This window comes from Nicotiana tabacum, chromosome 15 (genome assembly GCF_000715075.1).
Source record: "Nicotiana tabacum cultivar K326 chromosome 15, ASM71507v2, whole genome shotgun sequence".
Classification (NCBI taxonomy): domain Eukaryota; kingdom Viridiplantae; phylum Streptophyta; class Magnoliopsida; order Solanales; family Solanaceae; genus Nicotiana; species Nicotiana tabacum.
Genome location: NC_134094.1, coordinates 27,544,234 through 27,570,438, shown reverse-complemented (window position 1 = coordinate 27,570,438; position 26,205 = coordinate 27,544,234). Strand labels below are relative to the sequence as shown.

The window sequence follows — 26,205 nt, the reverse complement described above, 5'->3', positions numbered from 1 at the left end:
GTCTTTGTTTGTTGGGCCAACAACCCAACCGAATTAGGCCCATATTTTTTATTCTAACTTGGATTGGCCTATGTTTTATATAATTTGAAAAAATCTTTGAGATTCTGACATAATTGGTCGTTCGGCACTAACTTAAGACAATCGCCAGCCCATTATATTTGATTTCAAGTTATAGTCAAACATTTATTGCATTGGCTACAACAAACATTCGCTAACCCACAGTATCTTTTTCATTCTGCCTCCTTGTTACGTCCAGCTCCACCATCCAAACAATTATCATAACCCATCATAAATATCAGTCTTTACTTTCTCATTTTGATAGTTCCTGCAGTAAGATTGATATTACATGCACTTAATGGATTTTATTTTTAGTCAAGATATGGTTACACAGAAGAAAGAAAAAAGAAGAAGAAGTTTTTGCTATACATGGCGGGGCGAGGTGTATTGAAGTCTTTTCGGGTTAAGACTGAACATTGCGGGGCGGGGCGTATCTAAATTAGTTAACAAGTTTGAGAAAATTCTGTCTTCAGTTCGCCCCTCTTTCTTTTAGTCCCATGACGTTGGTGCGAAGGGATGCTTGAGTTGTTATCTCATGACTAATTGCTATATAGCTAAAATTCTCCTTAATGATAAATTTGAATTAATTTATTCTCATTGGAATTATCTTTTTGAATTGTAGAAGTTTTATTATTGTTCTTTCTCAAATAACTATGCATAACGTTGAAATATATACTAAATAGACTGTCACTATATAATTTATATACAATAGACTGTCACTATACAAAATATATATAAAATAGACTGTCAGTATACAAATAATATTCTAAATAGACTGTCACTATACAATATATATATAAAATAAACTGTCATTATACAAAAAATATACTAAATAGACTGTCACTATACAATTTATATATAATAGACTGTCACTATACAAAATAGATTGTCACTATGCAAAAATTATACGAAATAGACTGTCACTATATAATTTATATACAATAGACTGTCACTATACAAAAACATATACTAAATAGACTGTTACTATACAAAATATATACAAAATAGACTGTCGCTATACAAAAAATATACAAAAAAGAATGTCACTATACAAAATAGACATTTCGGGCTATTAGATGTAATATGTTTGAATCGGAGGGACATTTCGGATCAATAAAAAAAAAACACGGGCTATTAAAATTTTAAGAGGTTATAGAGGGTCATTTTCTCAAAATCTTTTCATCCTTTAGCCCACATTACTATTCCCACTTCTTTATACGAGGGAGTTTGATTAGTGATTGATGAAAACTGCAGTAACAAAGGCAAAAACATTCTAATCAGGGATTAATGAGACATCAGTGATCAAATTAGTTTAGTTTTCTTCTTTTGACAATGTACGGTAAAGTTTCATTGCTTCTACGCGCACAAACTAACAAGAAAAGATAGCTTACCAACTGTTTGATCCACGATCCACTCTAATGAGCATTTTAAAAGTATAATCTTATGAGAATTTTATAGCAAACAGAGGCGAGGCAAAACTATATATTTTAAGAAAACAAAATGGTGGTCGGGTTTGGCCAACTTTTTGTATTGTGGAGATTTATTTGGCGTGAAGATCATCCTAGAATTTATGATCCATTTGGTGATGTTTTTGACCTTTTTCAGGATTGAGATTTTACGAGTTTCTTAGTTATTTGGATTGAGTATTGTTTTTATCGATCGGAAACAAAAGAGGAGTTCAAATCTTAAATTTGAAGTGATTTGGAGTAGATCTAAGCTAAATTTTGCATTAAATTTAGTAAGGACTCAAGGAAAAAGACGAAGTCAGTTTTTGTATATTGAATAATAGTATATATGTAGGTGTATAAACACCTCTTATACATTATTATACACTTTTATACACCTATATACATAATGTACATGCCTTGTATAAAAGTATATAACATTGTATAAAAGTATATATGCGTCTGTAGATGAACTTTTTCTATGATTTTCATTGCAATTCTTGTTCAATACCAATCCAAATCTCCATTAAATGACTTTAAAATTTGTAAATAACCTCCTTAGACAATTTTTAACAAGTTTAAACAACACCATTTCGAAATTTAGATCCACTTATTTAAGGTTGTTCAACAATGATGGATTACCTTAAAAATTTAATTTTTACCACCCAAATGAATTTGGTTTGTTCAAATAATTTGAGTCACAGTTATTAATTTCGAAATTAGGTTAGAAGCTTGAGGTTTCTTTAAGAAAAACTAATTGGGGATTCCAAGAACCTATTTGGAGTTGGTTGTTGAATCTTAGCCTATTGTTTTGTAAAGTTGTATGTAGGCTACATGGTTGCAATATGTGATTTCTCTTTATTAAAGGGAATCTTATGAAAATGTCCCAAATAGGTCATAACTTACTAACTTCTAGCCATTAATCATAGACTTACCAAAACTAGCAAAACACATACAAATATTGAAAACCAAATAAATAAGGATTATTTCTCTCCAAGAATTACACGCAAAAATCTTCTTCTATATTTTTAAACGTGATCAACAACATTAAATGCTAGACGGAAAGGAAATTTTATGGATGAGGTATCAAACAAGGTGATGAAACACAATATATATATATATATATATATATATATATATATATATATATATATATATATATAAGATTCCAAAAATCTAAGCAAAAAAGAACCCTTTTTAATGGGTATGGTTGAAATTCATTGAAAACATAGATGCGTCAATACATAAAATTTGAGGAAGATTGGAGGTGATTTGGACTGATTTGGTATCAAAATTCGTAGTCAAAAACGAGTTCAAATTTATTTTTATGCGACACATGTATCACGTGTATATCTCACAGCCAGATATATAACGGATATACATGTGATACATATTTAATACATATGTGATACACGAATGATACACAGTGTGATACTTATATCATCTTTTTTCATGTTCATCTTCTATTTCGAATTTTCAATTCAAACCACCTTAAAACTCTACCAAATCATCCCAAAAATGAGATTTAAACTTATTAAGATATATACAATATATTCCAACAACGCTTTAAAAAAAATTGATACTTTTTGGCTACAAATAGCTAATTGGCTAATATTTGTAATATTTTATGAATTGACTTATTTTTATACTAACTTACTTATGGGATGACATAACTGATAATTTCTCTTTATTAAATAAGCAATTTAAATACTCATAAAAGCCCCAAAATAAAAAGTGAAAACTTCAAAAAATAAATCTTGTTCAATGAGACAAGCAGAATAATGTTGAAAGAAAGAAAAAGACCAAGCAGAATAAAGACACATTCAAAATAGAAAGTAGAAACTACTCACTCCTTAAATTCTTGTTCAACGTTACTCTCGCAATGGTAATATTAATCCCTTTGTCTCATTATTAGCTATTTCTCCTCGCAATGGTGATATTACTCATCCTAGAGATTATTCTTCATGTCATAGCAATACAGCCATTTCGATAAAGGGGAAACTTGGGGTTTCTAACAGCTTTGAGTCGATAAAGGGGAAATGTGGTTTTTCCAATAGCTTTGAAAATGTCAAGTGTTTAGATGATGCTGTTAGTGTATTCCATCAAATGGTTAGAGAACAGCCTCTTCCCTCTCTTGTCAGCTTTGCAAAATTGTTGAATACTATGGTAAATATGAAGCATTACTCTGCTGTTGTTTTCTTTTTTGGTGAAATGCATAAATTAGGAATTCCAATAGATAAATTCATCTTGAATATCGTGATTAACAGTTATTGCCTCATGCATAGTGTTTATTTGGGATTTTCTGTATTGACCATTTTCTTCAAGTATCGTATTCCATTTAGTGTTGTTACCTTTAACACCCTAATAAGGGGACTCTTCGCTGAAAATAAGATTACAGATGCAGTTGAATTGTTTAAAAAATTGGTAAGACAGAATATTTGTGAACCTGATGAAGTTATGTATGCAACTGTCATGAATGGACTTAGCAAAAGGGGTCATACTCAATAAACTTTTAGTTTGCTTCGGGTAATGGAACAAGGAAGCACTAAGCCTGATACATGCATCTATAGCATTGTTATAGATGCCCTCTGCAAAGATGGAATGCTAAATGCTGCTATCAGCCTTTTGAACAAGATGAAACAAAAAGGCATTCCTCCGAACATTGTCACATATAATTCGTTGATTGATGGTTTGTGTAAGTTTGGCCAGTGGGGAAAAGTTGGGACTTTATTCCTTGAGATGATACATGCGAATATTTATCCAGATGTGAAAACCTTCAACTCGGTGATCGATGGTCTATGCAAAGAGGGAAAGTTGAAGAGGCCGAGGAAATAATGAGATGCATGATTGGAAAAGGTGTAGAGTCTGATGGATATTGTGTAATGGATCCATAATTACCGAAGAAGATAGAGACAATTTCTATTAGTTCCAACCATGAACAATGCTAAGAACAAGGAACTAAAATAAAAGGAAAACAAGAATGGAGGGAGGTCCCAGAATGCTCCAACAAGAGCTAAGCCACAATAAAGAGAAGACTCAGTATTCGCATACTCTACTCCCTACACCCTCCTGCTATTTATAAGCCTTGTATTCTTTTTAGCTCACCAGCCTTGTCTCAACCTGGATCCCACATCACATATTGGGTTTTCCTCAATTCAGCAACTGACCCAAATATCTTAGCTTCTAACCCAATAACATAATCAGTAATGGGCCTATTCATAACATATTGCTTGCATGGTCAAATGGATAGAGCTAGGATAATATTTGATTCCATGAAAGATAAGAGAATTGAGTCTGACATTATTAGTTATCACATACTAATAAATGGATACAGTAAAAAGAAGGATTTGGAGGAGGCCATGCAATTGTGTCATGAAGTTTCTCGAAATGGATCCAAACCTAGTATTTTTACCTACAATACCATCTTGCATGGTCTGCTTGAAGTTGGAAGAATCAGCACCGAACGAAAGTTCTTTGCTGAAATGATATCTGCAGGCTGCAAATCTGATTTATGTACTCATCGTATCTTGATTGGTGGTTATTTTAAGAATGGACTCGTTGAAGAAGCTATTTCACTCTTTCATAAGTTGGAATGTAAGAGAGAAGATACTGATACTGACCTTTACAATGTCGTCATCGATGGATTGTGCAAAAATAGAAAGTTTAACAAAGCTCGTGTTGTTTTTGAGAAGCTCTGCGTAATAGGTTTACATCCTAACGTGATAACATACAATATAATGATTAATGGATTTTGTCGAAAAGGGTTGTTAGATCAAGCTAAACACATGCTAAAAAAAATGGAAGAGAATGGTTGTTTTCCAAACAACGCAACTTACAATGTTATTCTGCAAGGATTTCTTAGAAGTAATAGAATTAATGAAACGAAGGTTTTCTTAAAAGAAATGACCGGGAAGAGCATCTCATTTGATGCAACTACAACAAAGTTATTGATATATGTTATAGCGAAGGATCCTTCCTTACTTAACATGATATCAGAGTTTCACCCCGATAATAAGAAGTGAATATTTTTCACTTGGTTTTCTGTCTAAAATAGTATTTTTTTCACTTGGTTTATTCGTCTGTACTATCCTTATGACGTAATTTCCTTTCACCTCTACAAAAGAAATCGCATCCAATGAAATTGCGGAAGCCAGGGAAATGGCAGCTAGAGCATTGCTTGAGCTTTCCGCTCGAGCTTATTGAAGAGGTACATTATTTTGATTGTTTTGCCACTCTTCTTGTGTTGGAAATCTCATGTTATTGCACCTTAAATCTTAATATCAGAAATAATGTGAGTATTTGCACACGTTATAAGTCTAGGAATATCATTTTCATTGGTATTTAGTTACCTTCAGGTATTATATATCATTTCCTATCTTGTTCTAGGAATCAATAGCAACTCTCTATAACTTAGCAATTGTTACAAAAACTCTACTTACGATAGTTTCTTAGGTCTTGGTAACATCATCCATAAATGGATCACCAGATCTAGCAAAATCCAAAAAGGGTTGTACTCCATAACGTAATTTTCAACTAACTTAGAAGATGGAGGTGGAATATCCCTATGAAGACGTACAAATCTGTTTGCAATTCTCAACTATATTTGTTTGTTTCTTTATTTTAGATTATGGATTTTAACTTTTAAGGCTAAACTCTGCTTGCTTATTTTAAGAATTTGGGGGAGAAGGAGTTCTGTGTCTTATCTTATACTTCAGAATTGTGTTATACTGCATGGTAACCTTTCTTTATGTTAGGGAGATGGATATAGTACAGTTTTTCATAATTATAGAAGGGAAGTTTGTGCTATGCTTTGTACATTGTAGTATCTGCAATGAGCTTAAGAAGACAATAGAATTTTACTTTCTCTCTCTTGGCTGTTCACGTTAAATACATAATATTTTCAATCTTTTCGTATGCCTTTGTGCTAAGTGTAACACGACCTCAACTTGAAGTAAGAGTTTTACATATACTGGGTTTGGCAATTCTACCTAACCTGTGTCTATCTATTAGGAAGGTTTAGCTCCTCTTTTCTCAATTTTATTTTCCAATGTTTGAGAAGGAAAGAGTATCAGATATGGCAAATTTGTGGTGAACTGGATTATGTGCAGACGTGCTGGGTGATATCAAATAAGCATTATTGACATTTTTTTCTTCTATTTTAGGGACTAGTGTTCTGCAGGTCACTCATTTGATTATAGAATAGATCGGTAAGTTCTATTTATCTGGTCTCTGTGTATAGCACCAAAGGTGCAATTCAACAGAGTAGAGTGTGGTATACATCATTTTCTCCTTTCCATATTTGATTTATACTTTACCTTTTGCAGGTGTGATCATTGCAAAACCTTGCTCCAATAAGTGGATTCCTGGCTAAGTGAGACTAGTCATAACTGAAAAACTGTGTACAGCAACCTCATTTCATATCCTGCTTTTTTTCAAACTTACGAATAGGTTGAGTCGGTGTCCAAACAAGAGGAAAATGTGGTGGTATTGCTAATCTTGGTGCGGACATCTCAAGGATCTCGTGGAGAAGTAAGTTATAGTTAATTTTTTGGGAGTGCTATGAGAGTCCTACTCGAGATTTTTTTCAAAAGTCAAATTTGGTCTCCAAACACTTTTTCTTTTCTACCCTAAGTTGCTCGGACTCGGGTCCAAATGTCCAATACGGGTGCGGATCTAGAGGTCGGATCCTTCATGATTTAAATTTTAAGATTCGGGGTACGGATCCAGGCACAGATACGGCTGCGGGGATTCGGCTAAAAATAATTGAAATATCTAACAATAGAGTTATAAAATAATGTCTAAATTATGAGACATTATTTGGTAAACTTACAAGGTATTCCGAGAAGGAGAAAATATTGATCAAGAGGAGAATCCAAGGAGATAAAAGGACTGACGTAGAAATTCTATACACAAGATATTCCATTTTCTTCAATTTCACCCTAACTTTTGTTTTGATTTTAGAAATCAATATATTTGTCCCGAATTTCTCCATTGATTTTGGTCAAAGTACCCAAAATTGGTTGAACAAATCTGGTACGGATCTTACACCCACGTCGTGTCGACACGGGTACGGCACTGAAAATGAAGAGTCGGAGCAACTTAGTTTCTACCCATGTTACAGAAATTCCTTTGTTGGCTCATATGTTTCCGTTGAATGTCTCCAAGAATATGCTTAGATTTGTTCAACAATGGTGTTTTTTCAGCCATTTTATACCTTATTTCGTCATAGTTATTAAAGTTCCTCTGTGTTTGTGTATGCATGTGTATTGATTTTTAAGGAAAGAACTTTGTGCGGTTGCCAGCCCTTGTTACTTGTTGAAGATATTCCTTTATCATACTCGCGTCCTCGTTAATAAGGACGACGCATTAATGATATTAGACAAAATAGATAGGCGAAATATGTATTTTATAGCATCATGTGACAGTATTTAGCTAAGGGAGTGTAGGTCCAATTGCCAACATCAAGTAAATAAAAGTGCTACATTACATCTAAAGTCTTATGGAGCTATAAAAGCTTACAGGACAGGTATAGAAAAGAGAGACAAGGTAAGTGATGGATTGCATTATTTGCTTACCTTAGAAAGGTTGTCTGTACCAATTTGTTCTTTACAACTTATAAGTATGGATAAGTATTTTAGGGTGTGGGAGTTATCCCATAGCTTTATATTCGCTACTAGAAAATTATGCTTTATCTATCAAACTGCTCTGCTGTTGCTATTTATTGTGCCTTTGTTCACAATGTGCAAAGTCCCCTTCCACCTCACCTATCTCTCTCTCTCTCTCTCTCTCTCTCTCTATGTATGTGTATATACACACTCACACACACATATATAGAGATATTTCTTCACTCTCATGCATATTGAAGCTGATATAAAATTGTACTTATACTAAGTAGGTAGGGTGTAAGTGGCTATTCCAATTTGAAATTCTTCTCAAATGCCAACAAAGCTGGTGAAGATTATGATGGTGTCGAGGCTTAGATGACTTTGTCAGCTTCATTAACGAGAAGTGTGGCACTAGTTTTGATCCAAAAGGACGACTTACTTCTAAGGTTAGTAGCAACCAAATAGACGATTGATGACATAACATTTATCATTCGAGAAAGGAGCTTTTTATGCCAAGAATGAAATCCATGCATTACTTCTAAAAAATGTTGCCCTCCTACCCTCTTGATATCAGCTTCTTAAATGTTACACAATTTTGATCAGTTGACATATCGAAGGAGATTTGTTGTTTTAACTCTGTGAAGCAGAAACTGAGCTCTTTTTGTATTTATTAATGATGCAATTGTCTGATGAGTTCACTCTCAAGATAACATTTCCATCGTTGATTACGTCGTGGCTTGTAAAATCTGCACTTGGCGTCCTGGAGTTTTGCTTAACGTCAAGGAATATACAATCTGATCACTTTTCTGTAGCACATTTTGTACACACAAGTATGTGCTCGGCTGAGAACCAACAGGAAAAATGTATCTTGGAAGTTAGGTTAGTTCTTATGGTTCTTTATTCAGTCTGTTGGTTCTTCATAAAAAATGATGCCCTGCCACATTTAAGTATCTTATCCCTAACCGGAAGCGTCAATAGCGGAGGGTTTATTGGCTGAAAAGTACTTGACTTTTTGTTCGAGATACCTACATGATGACGTGAAAACAAGATTCAGTAGGTATCAAACTGAAGATGATAAGTGCCTTCAAAATTTATCACCTATAATTCCTTAGATAAACCATCCAATTGGAAGTAAGAAGAAAAAGAAAGGCAAGACTTTTTTCATGGATTTGTAGTTATCTTATGAAATAGATCATCAGTACCGGACATGAACATGTGGAAAATTTTATCAAGTAAGATAATTATATAACTAGGGAATTTGCTGCGATTATGATAAAACATCATTAAATTTAGAAATAATTTTTTTATATATGTGATGACCCAATATGTCATCTTTAAATTTAATATTCATTTAGGTGTTTTAAGATCTCGAATAGCACATTTCAATATTTCTCGACTTACGTGTGCAGTCCGTATATTTTTTCGGAAAGTTTTTATGTGAAATTTATTTTTTGATAAAAATGTGAAATAGATCTTCAAAACTCATTTGAGTTGATTTCGGTCAACATTTTGAACAAACAGACTCAGATCAGTATTTCGACAGTTCCGGTAGGTCCGTATCGTGATTTAGGACTTAGGTGTATGCCCGAAATTTAATTTGGAGGTCCCTAGCTCGAGTTATAGCCAATTATTGAAAAGTAGAAGTTTGAAAGATTAAAGATTTCACAGTTTGACCACAAATTGACTTTTATCGATAACGAACTTGGAATGAGATTCCGAGAGTTGTAATAGCTCAGTTATATCATTTATGACTTGTGCGCCAAATTTGAAATTATTCCGGATTCATTTAATACGTTTCGGCACGAGTTTTTATAATGTGAAAAGTTTGAAACTCATAAGTTCGAATCGAGGTGTGAATTATAATTGTCCGCGTTATGTTACGGAACTGGTTGGTATAATTGTATGTGGTCCCGAGTGGCTCGGGTGAGTTTCAGATATGCTTCAGACTATTTTGGTAAACAATTTGCAGGTCTGGTTCTGGTATTTCACACCTGCGCAATTTTGGCCGCAGGTGCGTGATCGCTTCTCCGGAGGCTGTGTTGCTTCTGCAACTTTGAGGCCAGGGGAGAAACTTCACTTCTGCGAAGCATGGGACGCAGGTATGCGTCCGCTTTTGTGTTGCCATGATCGCAGATGCAATCGTCCTCGCTTTTGCAGCTTCCTTCGCGCTTCTACACAGTCGCTTCAGCGACGTGAAGGTCCGCAAATGCGGTTCTCTGCTTGGCTGCCTTGTTCCGAAAATGCGAGCTTTGTCTTGCAAATGTGAGTCCGCAGATGCGAAAATGCTGGACAGAACACATAGAAATCGGGTGTTAGCCATTTTTACTTATTTTTGAGTTTTGGGTGGACAGAACACATAGAAATCGGGTGTTAGCCATTTTTACTCATTTTTGAGTTTTGGGTCTCAGATTTGGGCGATTTCAAAGGGTTTTTTCTCATCATTTTTACTCATTTTAACAACTAACTCAACAAATAACTAATTAATTGGTAACAATGCCGCTTGACATGTACAATAACTAACACTCTAGTAATACACAGTATTCCCAAAACCCAGAACATCATAAGTCACAAGCTACAGAGGAAAACTAGTATCTCTATACACCAGAGTCTAATAAAGAAGTACTGAAGGTAAATGGCATATGAGAGAATAGAGGGGGAATCTGAGGTCTGCGGACGCGACAAATGTACCTTGAAGTCTCCGTACAACAACAAGCACTCTCAGCTAATAGCAGGGTTGATAAGAAGCACCTGGATCTGCACACAAAACATGTGCAGAAGAGTAGCACGAGTACACCACAACGGTACCCAGTAAGTGCAAAGCCTAACCTCGGTCGAGTAGTGATGAGGTAAGGTCAGAGCCCACTGGTATATAATACATAAAGCAGGAAAATGTAGCAATATAATAAGAGACTGGAATTTAACAAAAAGGAAAACACAACAAAATTGCAGTACATCACACAGGGGTTAAGCAGCAGAGGATCTTCCGAGATACCGTCTCGTAGTCTCAATGTAAATATGCAAAGAGATCTCCTGAGGAACCACCTCGTAGTCTTAAAAGTAAATGTACAGGGAGAACTCCCGAGGTATCGCCTCGTAGTCTCAAAAGTAAATGTGCAGGGAGAACTCTCGAGGTACTGCCTCGTAGTCTCAAAAGTAAATATGCAGGGGAACTCCCGTGGTACCGCCTCATAGTCTCAAAAGTAAATACAGCTCAAACCGATAAATACAACAGTTAACAGCAAGAATTCTACAGTTAAGGCTGATAAAGATCAAGGAGAAACAAGAAAATCAACTAGACATACTGCATAGAGTTCAAATAAACAGTTAAAGCACGTAGACATACGATATTAGACTAAACATGATAACTACACATGCTGGTATAACTCAATTAAGATGAAAACATGTTACTACTCAGTAAAAATTGGGTTTTACCATAAATAGCCCGTGTACGCACTTGTCACCTCACGTACACGATGCTCACATATCACAACAGTACCAAATCCTAAGGGGATTTCCCCCACACAAGGTTATGCAAGCCACTTACCTTGAACCAAGCTCAATCAATCCGTAAGAATTCTTTTTCCTCGATTATCTGACTCTGAATGACCCAAATCTAGCCAAATACAATTACATATCATAAATACAACTATAATAGACTAAGCTAATTAATGAAATCAAGACTTAAACAAGAAATTCAAAAATCGCCCTAAAAAGTCGACCCGGGCCCACATCTCGAAATCAGACAAAAATTACAAAATTCGAAAGCCCATTCACTCACGAGTCCAACCATACCAAATGTATCAAAATCCGACCTCAAATGACCACTCAAAACCCAAAAATTACTCCCCAAATCCCTAGCCTCAAACCCCCCAAATTACACCTAAAAAACACACCATCTAGGTAAAAGATCATTAGGGAAACATAATTATTGGAGAAAGATGAACACAAGGAGCTTACCTCGAGAACCCCTTTGAAAATCCTCTCAAAAACCTCCAAGCTCCGAGCTCAAAATGTTAGAAATGGTGAAAAAATCTCGAAGTCTCGCATTTATGGGTTCTGACCAGGTCTTCCGCACCTACGACAACTTGGCTGCTTATGCGCTCTCGCAGGTGCGCCCCAGATCCCGCTTCTGCGCAAACCGCATGTGTGGAACAACCCTCGCACCTGCGCCATTCTCCGCATTTGCGCCCAAAATCCGCTTCTGTGCAAACCGCTTCTGCGCGTGCATGTCCGCATCTGCGGCCTCTGTCCAAAGCATCCCTGGCCTCTTATGCGGTCCCTTTTTCTTGCTTCTGTGAGCTCGCATCTGCAGTTCCCAGTCATAAGATGCGATTACACCAGCAGCCCTCAAACTTCAGCAGCATTTCAACTTCAAACCTTGATCCGTTAACCACTCTAAATCAACCCGAGACCCCCCGAGAACTCAACCAAACATACCAACAAGTCTTATATCCCAATACGAACTTATTCAAGCCTTTAAATCACATCAAACAACACTAAAACACGAATTACACATTGATTCAAGCCTAATAAACTTCAAAGTTTCAAACTCCCACAACCGATGCCGAAACCTATCAAACCACGTCCAATTGACCTCAAATTTTGTACACAAGTCATATTCGACATTACAGACCTACTCCAACCCGCAACCGAAATCCGACCCCGATATCAAAAGGTCCACTACCGGACAAACTTCCCAAAAATTTAACTTTCGTCATTTCAAGCCTAATTTAGCTACAGACCTCCAAAACACAATCCGGACATGCTCCTAAGTCCAAAATCACCCAACGGAACTGACGAAACTCCATTTCGGAGTTGTCTTTACATAGTTCCAACTACGGTCAAAATCCTAATACTAAGCTTCTATATTAGGGACCAACTGCCCCAAATCACTCCGAAACCACAACAAAACCTCCCGGCAAGTCACATAAGCAGAAAAGGATACAGGGAAGCAGTAAATAGGGGATCGGGGCTAGTACACTCAAAACGACCGACCAGGTCGTTACACTACTTGACATTTAGCATATTAAATATTAAATTACCTATTTTCTCCCTTAAATTGCCTATTTTCTCCCTGATTTTCACAATTAATCGCTACTTGTCATTCATTGTTTCCTAAATAAATCATAATTATTGTATGCTTTGTTGCCTAATAATTTCTTATTAAATGTGATATTTATTAGAGTATTTTTATGTAACGACCCGACCGGTCGTTCTGAGTATTACAACTCCGTTTCCCTATTTACTGCTCAATTTATGCTTTACTGTTATTTTATGACTTACCAGGTTAGTTGGTTCGGGCCTGGAAGGATTTCAGAGTGAATTAGGACACTTAGTCTTATAATTTAAAACTTAAGTTGGAAAAGTTGACCGGATGTTGACTTATGTGTAAAGCACCTCGTATTTGAATTTTGATGGTTCCGTTAGTTCCGTTGGGTGATTTTGGACTTAGGAGCATGTCCGGATTGTGATTTGGAGGTCCGTAGTGGAATTATGCTTGAAATAGCAAAAATTGAATTTTAGGAAGTTTGACCGAGGAGTTGACTTTTTGATATCGGGGTTGAAATCTGATTCTGAAAATTGGAATAGTTCCGTTATGTCATTTATGACTTGTGTACAAAATTTGAGGTCAATCGGAATTGAATTGACAGGTTTCGACATCAAATGTAGAAGTTGGAATTTGTTAGTTTTCGTTAAGTTTGAATTGGGGCGTGATTCATGTTTTTAGCATCGTTTGATGTGATTTGAAGGCTCGACTAAGTTTGTATGATGTATTAGGAATTGTTGGTGTATTTGGTTGAGGTCCCAGGAGCCTCAGGTGAGTTTCGGATGGTTAATGGATCAAATTCGGACTTAAGGAAAAATTTGGAAATTTTAGTCTTCTGGTGCACTCGCCCCTGCGGAATTTTGGTTGCAGGTGCGAGCTGAGGAGCGCGGATGCGACCATGAAGAGAGCTGGGCAGAGCTCGCAGGTGCGACTATTTTTCTGCACTTGGGTGGTCGCAGGCGTGGTGAGGGGCTCGCAGAAGCGCACCCACAGATGCAAGATTTTGAGAGCAGGTGCGCGAGTCAGGGACTGGGCGTGCCTTCGCAGAAGTGGCCTTGCAGAAGTGAGAAATTTAACCGCAGGTGCGAAAGTACTAGGCATGTACAAAACAGAGGAGTTCCGACATTTTTGTCATTTTTGACATTTCAAGCACGGTTTGGGCGATTGTTTAGAGAGAATGCATGGGAAATTTTGAGGTAAGTCACTTGTGATCATTGTTAGTCAATAATATTGGATTATCAATGAGTATTTCAACTAAATTACATGTTTTTGAGGTAAAATTAGAGGATTTGGGCCTAGGGATTTCAAAATAAGAATTTGAGATTTGGAGGTCGAGTTGATGTGTAAGCCCCTGTGAAAAGTTTCCTAAAACCCGGGGTTCTGTGATGTCGGGGCAGGCGTTGAGGTTAATAATAGTAGAAATTCCTCTAGGTCATTTTGAGGTCAAATTTCGCGGCCATTATGCGACCGCATAACCACTTCACGGCCCGCACTCTTGTCGCATATCCCGCTTTGGGATTTTTCGGAGGGAGGTTCTGCGGTGCAGTATGCGACCGCAGAATCGTTCTGTCTGCGGGCCGCATAGTGACCGTAGACCTGGTCAATTCCTTTCCAGTTTTGGAACCCCAATTTCGCGCCCGCATAATCATTATGCGGTCATGTATGCGACCGCAGAACCTGTTTCAGAGCTTTATTTTTGGATTTTTAAAATCCGACCCTAGTTCGTTAAAATAGATGTAATGGGCCATTTTTGAGCAAAACTTGATACTTTAGAGTGAGAGAGAGTTCTTAGAGTGGGGGAGTAACCTTCAACCTATTATCCATCAATTCTTGCTCAATCATTGAGGATTAACAAAGGAAGTCTTCATCTCAAAGGTAAGAATCTATGTCCTAGCTCTCAATTTCGAAAATTTACAAAAATGGGATAGTTAGAGAGGCAATTCTTTGGTATGGGAGTTGTTATCTTGCATGCATATGTTATCAAATAATGTGGAAAGGTTATAAGCTAAAAATGGTAGAGAATGGGTTAGGGAATGATGAAATCTTTCGCAAAATGGCCTTAAGAACTTTAATGCACACCTAGTGTTTGATAAAATGCTCAAATGGGCTAGAACCATGATCATCATCCTAATTTTGATTCAATTTGTTACATTTTCAGAATAGATTGAAGTTGCTAAGATTTCCGAAATATTTTAGCGTGTAAGGAAGCTCAATTGAGGTATGTTGGCTAAACTTTCTCTCTTAGAATCGAATTCCATAATGTCTCCGTGAGTTTTGAAGTATGAGTTGCGTATTAAAATGTTAAGGTTTTGAATCATATTTCAAATGAAGGCTAGTATGCCAAATTGTGTGAGAAAATCTCAATATTCTTAAGTCTCTTAATTGCTTATATGTGTACCTAAAGTCTTGATTGGAAATGTCTTATGGTTGATAATCTATAAAAATGGTTGGAAATGAAATAATTGAATTGGGGGTATCGTGTGTGGCCAACGTGCCAAGAGTTTAAGTTATGATTGTGGCTAGTAGTGCAAATGATTTGAGAGGATGCGATAAAGAATATGAAATGAGACTCGACTCAATTGTTTAAAACTGATTTCGAAAATAGAATTGCCTAAAAGCTTTTGTACTCCATTCATGCCTATAAGTGGCTGTTTTAACTAATGCTTTGCTTTACAAATATATCCAGTGTGATTCGACTTCTTACATACTCAGGTGTTGAAATTGTATATTATCATTTCTAGGAAGGAGTATTGCAAGAATAAATGGTGTATTGATTGCTTATGATTTTGATGTGTGCTTGTATTGCTGGTCGGTATGCCCAATTATTTGGGAAGAAACCTTTTGTGTTTAAAGTTTCCATTACTAATAAATTTGAGTTATATGATTGCTTAAATATTCTATATGTTGATATTTGATGGTGATCTTTGTAATTGAAAGAGGTGAAAATGTAGAATATGAAATACGGCCACCGTGCCAGGAATAAAGAATCTTGTGAATGGCCAAATGAGCCAAGAAAATATTGTTGTTGTGAGTATCTGGAAATATTAATAAGAATTTATACAATGTGAAAAATGTTGAGGTGAATACAATTGTATTTATGTTACCTTTGTGTGCTAATCAAATAAAAAATATTTTTGGGAGCATCATTAGCAAAACCGAAGAAGGGTGGGTCATAAGGCCCACATTTAAAACTACATGTGCCGGTGTAGGGGTGGATTGTGATTATTCCCTTTATTTAGGATGAAATTGAAATATTGGAGAAATTGTGATATTATTCCCCTTAATTGGGATGAAACTGGTAACAATTGTGGATTGGAAAAGTCAACCCACACGACATATATGGGAAGACTGTCTAGCTAATCGGGTGAAGATCGGACGCCATGTTGCACACATGGTGGTACTATTCTTGGTAACAACTTTCTTTCGCATCACCTGTCAAACCACATTGTCCGTGGAGAGGTATCCTAGACGATCGGGCGTGATCGGACTCCGTACTAACAAAGACGGTGGAATATCAGTGCTAATGATCTCCTAACCAAAAATTGTATATGAAGTTCGTATTTTGAAAATTATTATGTTTTAACTGGACATTTGAATATTGTTGATTACGACTTGTTGTTTCTATATGTTGCCTTTTCTTATATGAGCATTCTATTTTGAAAGAGCACTTTTAGCTATACATACTAGTGCTATTCGACAGTACTAACACCCCTTTTGACGGGGGCGCTGCATCTTTTATGGATGCAGGTGGTTCTACAGCAGGAGGCATTGATCAGTGATAGCAATACACTCTTTTCAGCTGATTTGGTGATCCCCACTTCATTTCGGGGTCATATATCTTTTGTTCCTCAAGTACTGTATTTTGAGGTATAGCTGGGACCTTGTTGCCGGCATTTTCATATTACTCTTCTATTGTACTTAGAGGCTCCGTAGACAGGCTGTGGGTTGTGGTTGATGTTGAGAATTGAACTAGAAAAGTTGGTATTTGGAAATCATATTTTTTCATTAATTATATAAACTCGTAATATTTTGAAAATTATGAATGAAGCTGCTAATGGGAATGAAATGGAAGTTGTTAATAAAAATCTTTTCAATGTTTGATTAATGGAGTACATCTCCTATTTATTCATGGATGAGTTTGGGTAGAAGGAAATCTAACATGCTTGTTCGGCCGGGTTCTCTCGGTTGAGCGCCAGTCGCGCTCCCCGAGTTTGGAACGTGACATGATGTCGGAATTTGGTAAAATTTGTATGGTTAGACTCGTGGTTGAATGAGCGTTCATATTTTGTAACTTTTATCGGGTTCCGAGATGAGGGCCCTACAGGCGATTTTGGGTGAAATTTTAGATTTTGTTGGAAAATTAGTATTTTCATATGGAATTAATTCCTATAATTTGTTTTGACTGAATCGAATTATTTATGACTAGATTCGAGGAGTTTGGAGGCCGATTCGCGAGGCAAAGGCATTGCAGAATAAATAATTACACGGTTCGAGGTAAGTAATACTTCTAAACTTGGTTATGAGGGTATACATCCCTGAATATATGTTATATATGTTTGATGTTGAGGTGGAGCATATGCTAGGTGACGGGCGTGTGGGCGTGCACCATGTGAATTGTGACTCGGTTATTTCTGTGGAACTGTGTAGTTACCTAATCTTATTTGTATCCGTAAAATCTCTACGTGCTATAGTAATTGATCTTTGATCCATGTTAGAAACCATATCTACGCTATATGCTTATCCTGTTGAGACCCACTGAGGTCATTTCTGCTGTTGAGTTATTTGCTTATATTGCAATTACATACTCAGTCATACGCATTCATTTGCATATCATATCTCAGTATCTATTACCATTTTATTGATATGTCATATCATTATTTTGGGCTAATTTTTATGACATTGTGAGCCCGAGAGACTGGAGAGATTGATGACTGAGTGAGGCCGATTCCTGATGGTGAGGATATTGATGGGATCAGGTTGCACGCTGCTGCAGGTATTATAGATTTATGATGGGATCGGGTTGTACGCCGCATCATATTTTATTGATTTATGCCATGATTGGCTTGTTATAGCGCTTGGGATGAAGGAGTCCCTCCAGAATTTGTATACACCCCCAGTGAGCGCAGTTACCTACTGAGTGCGAGTGCCGAGTGATTGGGAGGGCTGAGTGACTGAGAGGACTGAGTGAATTGATACTCTGAGAGTATGCATATGGTTTATCATTGAGTTGCATTGCATTCGACATGCACACTTGACATACATGCATAGAGATGCATTTTTTTTCATGTTGTACGATATTACATCATTCATGACTTCACATACACATTGACATGTAGGCATAGAGATGTACTTTACTCATGTCATTTGAAAATGAACCATTTACCTATTTAAAATTTTGGGAAAAAGTTACAGTTTTACAAACGTACTCATATTTTGGTGATTCCGATAAAAGATTTGGGTTTTCACTGACATACTTGAAAAGCCATCAACATGCATGCTTTAGACAACAACAGTTCATAACAACATAATAAAAGTGATAAAAGAAGTAACTCAAAGATATAGCACTCAACTCGTTCACAGTTCTGGAAAATAGGCATGCTTTTCAAGTATAGCCCATCAATCTCGTATTTGCGAACAAAAGGGCTGCTTCTGCGGTGGCACCTTTGCGACAAAACTCCACTCATGCGTGTAACGACCCGACCAGTTGTTTTGATTTCTAGATCCCCGTTCCCCCAAATAAGACCTCGGGGGTATGTTCTTTTACTATTTTATGACTTGCAGGGATGGTTAGTTTGGGTTTGGAATGATTCGGGTTGAAAAAGAAACACTTAGTTCCTTAATATTGACTTTAAATGATTAAGTTTGATGTGGATCAAAATTTCTGGTAAATGACCTCAGAATTGGGATTTGACGGTCCCAATAGGTTCGTATGATAATTTTGGACTTGGGCATATGTTCCGATCGGGTTTTGGACGACCCGGGAGTGTTTTGGCGTATTGAAGGTTTTAAAGTTCTTTAAATTTTGTTTGGAGTAGGTTTTAATATTATCGAGGTCCGTTTGGAATTCCTAGTTCGTGAATAGTTCTGTATGGTAGTTTAATACTTGCACGTAAAATTTGGTGTCATTCCGAGCAGTTTACGTATGATTCGGTGCATTCAGAGTAAGTGGGAAGAACTTGAAGTTCATAGTTAATTCTATTGGTTTTGGGTTGGGATTCTTAGTTTTAATGTTGTTTTTCGCATTCCGAGGGTGCGAACGAATCCGTTTTATGCTTACAAACTTGTTGGTGTGCTTGGGCGAGGCCCAATGTGCCTAAGGTGATATTCAGACGATGCGCGGATCAAGATTGAACTTGAAGGGGTCTTTTGGTGCACCAGTTCTGGTGCGTCCGCACCTGCGAGATTTAGGCCACAGGTGCGTGAATTTGGCCGCAGATGCGGTTATGGGCGAGTGGTTAATGGCCTGCAGAAGCGTAGGAACTACCACATAAGCGACCTTGCTTCTGCGATGGAAGGGTCGCAGATGCGAGGTGAGGCTGGCCAGGACTGGACCGCAGATGCGACACATCTTCCGTAGAAACGGGAGCCCATCTGCAGAAGCACTATCAGGAGTACTGGGCTAGGACCGCACTTACGATGGATTTTCCGTAGGTGCGGCGCCGCAGAAGTAGAAATCGCTGGAGGCAGAAGCTTCATTTAAGTCGGGACTTAGGCCATTTCGGGTTCATTTATTGCATTCATCGGGCGATATTTGGAGCTCTTAGAGGGTGGTTTTCACCTAGTACTTTGAGGTAATTGATTTCTATGCAATATGAGTTTAAAACATAGATTATGGATAGATTTGAATATGTAAAATTATGAAAATTATAGATTTAGTTGGAACACTTGGGTTTTGGATAAAAATGAGATTTAGCCACGAAAATGGTTACGGAATTGGGCAAAAATTATATATTTGAGTTCGTGAGGTTATGAGTAACATTTATCTTGAAAGATTTTCGGAATGCGGGCACGTGGGTGAATATTAGGAATCTTCCAATTTGGGTTGGGTAATTACTCTAATAGTTAAATTATGAATTTTAAACATGTATTGATTAATTTATATAATATTTGGCTAGTTTTAGATTGTTCGGCACCGAGTTGAGGCTTTGGAACAAATTTGCGGGACGGAAAGTGACCTTTGAGACGAGGTAAATCTCTTGCCTAACCTTGTAAGAGGGAATTTACCCCATAGGTGATTTAAATTATTATTTGCTGATAATTATGGGGGCTACGTACACATGAGGTGACGAAAGTCTGTGCGTAGATACTAATTATGCTTATGTCCGGGTAGTTTAGGACCCAAATAATGAAATACTTGTAACTTTTGCATCCTACTTGTTAATTAAAGTGCTAAATTATATTAAAACTTGTTAAGGAATTTGTAAGGACCTAATTTCATTTACTTGAGTTTTTGGCGGGTTACTTGACCGTTAATAGAAATTTGTGCCTCATTGTGCATTAGCCTTGTATTAGCTTCTAAATTGGTTGTTCGTAAAGTATCATCTCTTCTTGTGGAGTGGGCTGAACACTTTGGTAGTAGATAGATGCATCTATGGTTTGTGTCGCTCGACCCTCGGCAGTGTACACATTAATCTGGATCGGAGCGTACGGCCTCAGCATGAATCGTGCGTAATAATACTCGGAGCTTAATTATACTTGATATTATTATATGGCTTGAGAGATGGTAATTATTAATGATAGAATTTGACCAGAAATTTACGGTTAGTGAAAGAATTATATGCTTACTATTTGTTACTGAGTTATTATTATTGTTTATATAACCAATGCTTATTTAGAATTTCTATATTACTTTGTTAGCCTATAGTAAGTGTCGAAGTCAACCCATCATCACTACTTCTTCGAGGTTAGACTAGATACTTACTAGGTACATGTTGTTTATGTACTCACACTACACGTCTGCACTAATCGTGTAGGATCTGAGGTAGGTGCATCTGGCGGTCATATCAGCGTGCACCCCCGTTACCCCGAGGCCTAGTGGTTAGCTGTTTTCTGAGCCGTTCTGCAGCACCTAGAGTCTCTCTTTTGTATCTATTTTCTGTCTACTTTATTTTAGACAGTAGTTAGAGTTTTGTATATTCTACTAGTTGCTCATACACTTGTGACACCAGGTCTTGGCACACATACTAGTAGGCTTTATGGTTTTGGAGTATTTTTGTCTCTATATTTGCCCACTCAGTCGCCTTCATTTTATTTTAATAAATTTTCTACTCCTTAATCTCTGAATAAATTTAATTACTTGGAAACTTATTAAAAGAGTAGTTACATGTTTAGTTCACCATTGGCTTTCCTAGCGGCGACGTTTACTGCCATCACGGCCTATAGGAGAAACTGAGTCGTGACAACATGGTATCAGAGCACTAGGTTCACGTAGGTCTCACAAGTTATGAGCAGGCCTAATATAGTCTTGCGGATCAGTGCAGAGACGTCTGTACTTATCTTCGATAGGCTATAGGGTGTTAGGAAACTACTCTTTCTTCATCTCCTATCGTGCAATTAATGTTGTGCTAAGTATCTTTCTCTTATTCTCTCATAGATGGTGAGAACGCACGCGATAGATGTACCTAATCATAGAAGAGTTGCTCCCCTGTTGCTAGAGGCCGAGGGAGGGTTCCAACCCGTGGTAGAGAGGACGAGGGCATCCTAGAGTTGCTCCAGTTATGCCACCAGTAGATCCAGTAGAGGATCCTATTATTGAGGAGCAGGGCGAGGTGCCTGCAGCAGAGCCAGACCCGGTGGATTTCATGTCCGCACCGGGTGTCCAGGAGGTCATGGGCCGTATGATGCGGTTCATGGACTCTATGACTCGGGCTAGTTTATTTTCAGCGGACCTAGCCACATCTTAGGCGGGGGGAGGGGGAAGGGGGGGCACAGACCCCTACCGCTCATGCTCCAGGGCATGAAACTACCGTATATAAGACCCCGGGCGCACTACCCGTGGGCGAAGTTAGCTAGTTACTGCAGCTATACCTGAGCCCAGACCAGTTGCGACCGGCGAGCCATAAAAGCTATTGAATAGATGGACCAGGCTACATCCTTCTGTCTTTGGAGGTGAGCGACATGAGGACCCCTAGAACTTTATTGATCGGTACAGGGACAGACTGCGCATCATGAGGATATTGGAGTCCCACGGGGTGGACTTTACCACCTTTCAGCTAGAGACCAGGGACCATAGATAGTGCCAGTCTTATCTTCTCGACAGACCACCAGGTTCTCCTCCGATGACTTGGGACCAGTTCACACGTCTCTTCCTGGATGGATACACTCCACCCTATCAGAGGGAAGAGTTGCGGTTTCCGTTCGAGCAGCTTCAACAGGGCCAGATGTCGGTGACCGACTATGAGGCGAGATTCTCTGAGTTGTCTCGCCATGCACTTATGATACTTCCTACCAATGTAGAGAGAGTGCGGAGGTTTGTTGCGGGTTTGCACTCTAGTGTTTAGGCTAATATGGTCCGAAAGGTTGATATGGGTACTTCGTATGAGCTAGTTATGGAGATAGCTCAGAGGATCGAGGGTGTTCATCAGCGGAGCCGAGAGCAGGTGATGAGGGATAAGCGGGATCGATAATTAGGAGGGTTTAGTGGTGCTCCGTCTAGGGGTAGAGGTCAGTTTGTGAGGAGTCAGTCTAGTAGGCCCACATATCCAACACCGTCGCCTCCTCGGGGCGTTCCAGTGCGGCCCTAATCAGTGCCATGCCAGAGAGTAACTACCACCCACCAGCTATTCAGGGTTTTTTCTGTGGGTATTCAGGCCATCAAGGTTTGACTTCAGGTCAGCAATCCACCTTATCGAAGGGTTGTTTCGAGTGCGAGGATCTTAGACATGTAAGGAGGTTTTGCCCCAGGCTTCAGGGTAAGGCAGTACAATAGGGTCATCAACCTATGATTATAGCACCAGCTTCCACACCCGTCGTCGGTCGGCCTAGAGGTGGAGGGGAGGTGGGTAGGGGCCGTCCTAGAGGTGGAGGCCATCTAGGTGGCGCTCCTGCCATATTCTATGCCTTTCCAGCCACACCAGATGCAGTAGCCTCAGATGCATTGATCACAAGTATTATTTTTGTCTGCGGTAAGGATACTTCGGTACTATTTGATCCAAGGTCTACATATTCATATGCTTCATCTCTGCTTCCTCATTTCTTTGGTGTTCCTCGCGAGTCCTTGGGTACTCTTGTTTATGTGTCCACTTTAGTGGACGATTCTGTTGTGGTGGATCGGGTTTATCGGCCCTGTATCATGACTTTTTGTGGTTATGAGACTAGAGCGAATCTTCTGTTGCTTGATATCACCATCTTTGAGGTCATCCTGGGCATGGATTTGTTGTCCCCATATCACGCTATCCTTGATTGCCATGCCAAGACTAATACCTTAACAATGCCAGAGCTTCCTACATTGGAGTGGAAGGGTTCATGTGTCAGTGCATCTAGATGGGTTATATCTTTTTTGAAGGCTCGACACATGGTCGAGAAGGGTTGTTTGGCTTATCTAGCTTACGTTTGGGATACTACTACAGAGACTTCGGCGATTGATTCAGTTCCCGTGGTCCAGGAGTTCTATGAATGTGTTTCCTTCTGATCTTCCAGGCATGCCACCAGATCGTGATATCGATTTCTGTATTGATTTGGCTCCAGGTACCCATCCTATCTCTATCCCACTGTACCGCATGGCTCCGAAAGAGATGAGGAAGTTGAAGGAACAACTTGAGGAGTTGCTAGAAAAAGGGGTTCGTCAGACCGAGTGTATCGCCTTGGGGTGCACCAGTGTTATTCGTGAAGATGAAATATGGAACTATGTGGATGTTCATTGATTACCGCCAGTTGAACAAGGTTACCATTAAGAACAAATACCCGTTGCCATGTATCGATGATTTGTTTGACCAATTACAAGGTGCCAGGGTATTCTCTAAGATTGACTTGAGATCGGGGTATCATCAGTTGAAGATTCGTGATTCGGATGTTCCGAAGACGGCTTTCCGGAATAGATATGGCCACTACGAGTTTCTAGTGATGTCCTTCAGGTGGACTAATGCCCCGACAGCGTTTATGGATTTGATGAACCAGGTGTTCAGGCCATATATTGACTCATTTATTATTGTCTTCATTGATGACATTTTGATCTACTCGCGTAGCACGGAGGAGCACGAGCATCATTTGCGAGTGGTGCTTCAGACCTTGCGGAAACAGAAGTTATATGCTAAGTTCTCCAAGTGTGAGTTTTGGTTAAGTTTCGTAGCATTCTTTGGGCATGTCGTAGCAGGCGAGGGTATTAAGGTAGATCCCAAGAAGATTGAGGCAGTTCAGAGTTGGCCTCGTCCTACTACATCGACCGAGATCAGGAGATTCTTGGGGTTAGCAGGTTATTATCATGGGTTTGTGGAGGGCTTCTCATATATTGTAGCACCTCTGACTAGATTGACCCAGAAGGGTGCTCCATTCCGATGGTCCGATGATTGCGAGGCGAGCTTTAAGAAGCTTAAGACCGCATTGACTTCAACACTGGTATTAGTGTTGCCTTCCGGTTCATGGATGTATACTGTGTATTGCGACTCTTCGCGCATTGGTTTGGGTTATGTATTGATGTAGGAGGGGAGAGTTATTGCATATGCTTCATGTCAGCTTAAGCCCCACGAGAAGAATTACCTCGTACATGATTTGGAGTTGGTCGTGATAGTTCATGCTCTTATGATCTGGAGGCATTATCTTTATGGGGTTTCCTGTGAGGTTTACACTGATCATCATATTTTGCAGCATTTGTTCAAGCAGAGGGATCTCAATTTGAGGCAGTTCAAGTGGCTTGAGTTACTAAAATATTATGATATTACCATCCTTTATCATCCGGGCAAGGAGAATGTGGTTGCGGATGTTTATGGGTTGAGGTAAAAGATTCTAGAGGAGGCACACAGTTCTCGGTATTCTATTCATCCATGTGATACGAAGATGTATCGTGACCTGAGGCAGCATTATTGGTGGTGGCGGATTAAGAAGGACAATTGAGTATGTAGCGAGATGACTTAATTGCTAGCAGGTTAAGTACGAGTATCACATGCCAGGTGGCCTACTCCAACAGATGGTCATACCTAAGCGGAAATGGGAGCGCATTAATATGGATTTCGTAGTTGGGTTGCCGCGGACCTTGCAGAAGTTTGATGCAGTTTGGGTTATTGTTGACAGGTTGACCAAGTCAACACACTTCATTCCGGTGGTGATCATGTATTCTTCAGAGAGATTGGCCCAGATTTTCATTCAGGAGTTTGTTCAGTTGCATGGTGTGCCTGTCTCCATTATATCATATAGAGGCCCTCAATTTACTTTGCATTTCTAGAGGGTAGTACAAAGTGAGTTGGGGACCCGGGTAGAGCTCAACACAACCTTTCATACACAGACTGACGGGCAGTCGGAGTGAACAGTTCAGATCTTGGACGATATGCTCAGAGCATCTGTGATTGACTTCGGAGGGAAGTGGGATCGATTCTTGCCTTTGGCCGAGTTTGCTTACAACAACAGTTATCGGTCCAACATCCAGATGGCTCAATTTGAGGCTTTATATGGTCATCGATGACGTTCTTCCGTCGGATGGTTTAAGCCCGGTGAGACTAAGTTATATGATACTGATTTGGTGAAGGATGCCTTGGAAATGGTAAATTTCATTCATGAGCGACTTCACACAGCACAATTTAGATATAAGAGTTACGTGGATTAGAAGGCGCATGATTTATCATTCATGGTAGGCGAGAAGGTTCACTTGAAGGTTTTGCCGATGAAGGGAATCATGAGGTTCAGGAAGAAGGGCAAGTTGAGCCCAAGGTTTAAAGGACGTGTATCGAGAGTTCATCTAGTTTTCCACGTGTCCATGCTCCGGAGGTATCATGCCGACAGGTCGCATGTGTTAGACTACAACACGGTTCAGTTAGATGAGAGCATGGGTTATGAGGAGGATCCAATTACCATTGTTGATAAGCAGGTTCGCCAGTTGAGGTCCAAGAAGATTTCTGCGGCA

The 26,205-nt window shown here is 38.7% G+C and overlaps 1 long non-coding RNA gene and 1 pseudogene across 1 annotated transcript; both read left to right on the top strand.

Moving 5' to 3' along the window:
* The first annotated feature begins 2,702 nt into the window (after positions 1 to 2,702).
* On the top strand, positions 2,703 to 5,817 carry LOC107811901 (uncharacterized; annotated as a pseudogene).
* Positions 5,818 to 6,595: 778 nt separating this feature from the next.
* Positions 6,596 to 9,220, top strand: LOC107811910 (uncharacterized). The gene is made up of 3 exons (XR_001654019.2): positions 6,596 to 6,709; positions 6,827 to 7,031; positions 8,398 to 9,220. It is a non-coding gene; the product is annotated as an uncharacterized LOC107811910 (long non-coding RNA).
* Positions 9,221 to 26,205: the final 16,985 nt, after the last annotated feature.